Genomic DNA, 1,611 nt, shown 5'->3' on the forward strand with positions numbered 1-1,611 from the left:
CAAGAAAAGATTTGCAACTTCGTAAATTCGTTCACTTTGCAAAATTTTCAATGTTTAAGTCATCTTTTTTTTCCATACCTCGTTTCTTAGTGTAAAATCATCATTGAGGAAAATTAATTCTGAAAATCAAAAGGCTTCGCCCTTTAAAATGAGTTCAGGAAGATTGTTTTACGATTATTTTTTCACAAAGTTATTACAGTTTAAATATCGACAATTTTCCAGCTTCATTATTCAATTTTTTCAAAATTTAATGAGCTTTTAATAGCAAAATTTAAGAATCACCTATTCTATCCTCCACAGGAGAGTGTAACGTTGCAAAGATGACAAATCGTAACAAAATTTTTTAATAAGCATTTTATAACTTAAAGTCTCTACTTTTTATATTGATCTTACTGATCTTTTACGGAGCATTACGAATACAAATAAAGATGCGACAAAAATTTACGAATTTTGCAAGATTCCTCGACGCGAATTAAAAATCGCACATAAATGCAGTTTACAGCATTCGAAAAAGTGAATCTTTAATTTGCGTACTCATTGAGCATTTTGCGTTTTTTTTTCTACCGAGTTATTCAATGATGAAGCATTAAATCATTTTTACTTCAATGTTGAATAACTCGGTGAAAAAAAATCGCACATTGCTGATCGGGTGCTGAAATTAAAGCTAAAGATTTACGCTTTCGAACGATGTAAACCTCATTTGCGTGCGATTTTTATTTTACTTTCTGGAACTTTGCAAAGTTCGCAAAAAAAATTCGTCAAATCTCAAAATCTCCCCCAAACTTTGCAAGGTTCCATGATCTGAATTAAATTTCGCACATAAAGGCGGCTTACAGTTTTCGAAAGCGTGAATCTTTAGCTTTAATTTGAGCAGTCGGCGAGCATTGTGCGATTTTTTTTTCACCGAGTTATTCAACATTGAAGTAAAAATGATCTTATGCTTTAACATTGAATAACTCGGTGAAAAAAAATCGCATAATGCTCAACGAGTGCGCAAATTAAAGGTAAAGATTCACGCTTTCGAATGCTGTAAACTGCATTTATGTGCGATTTTTAATTTGCGTCGAGGAATCTTGCAAAATTCGTAACAAATTTTGTCGCATCTTTATTTGTATTCGTAATGCTCCGTAAAAGATCAGTAAGATCGATATAAAAAGTAGAGACTTTAAGCTATAAAATGCTTATTAAAAAATTTTGTTACGATTTGTCATCTTTGCAACGTTACACTCTTCTGTGGAGGATAGAATAGGTGATTCTTGAATTTTGCTATTAAAAGCTCATTCAATTTTGAAAAAATTGAATAATGAACCTGAAAAATCGTCGATATTTAAATTGTAATAACTTTGTGAAAAAATAATCGTAAAACAATCTTTCTGAACTCATTTTAAAGAGCGAAGCCTTTTGATTTCCAGAATTAATTTTCCTCAATGATGATTTTACACTAAGAAACGAGGTATGGAAAAAAAGATGACTTAAACATTGAAAATTTTGCAAAGTGAACGAATTTACGAAGTTGCAAATCTTTTCTTGCCACTCAAATTACAATAGACTGAAATTTTTAAATAAACATTTTATAGCTTAAAGTCTCTACTTTTTATCGATCTTACTGAT

At 30.6% G+C, this 1,611-nt stretch overlaps 1 protein-coding gene across 1 annotated transcript in view; it reads left to right on the forward strand.

The window, feature by feature from the left end:
• LOC105456579 (osmotic avoidance abnormal protein 3-like) overlaps window positions 1–1,611 on the forward strand; it is a 19,444-nt gene that overhangs the window by 17,105 nt on the left and 728 nt on the right. The gene's annotated exons all lie outside the window — the stretch shown is intronic.

This window comes from Wasmannia auropunctata, unplaced genomic scaffold, assembly GCF_000956235.1.
Source record: "Wasmannia auropunctata unplaced genomic scaffold, wasmannia.A_1.0 LD336106.1, whole genome shotgun sequence".
NCBI classification, from domain to species: Eukaryota; Metazoa; Arthropoda; class Insecta; order Hymenoptera; family Formicidae; genus Wasmannia; species Wasmannia auropunctata.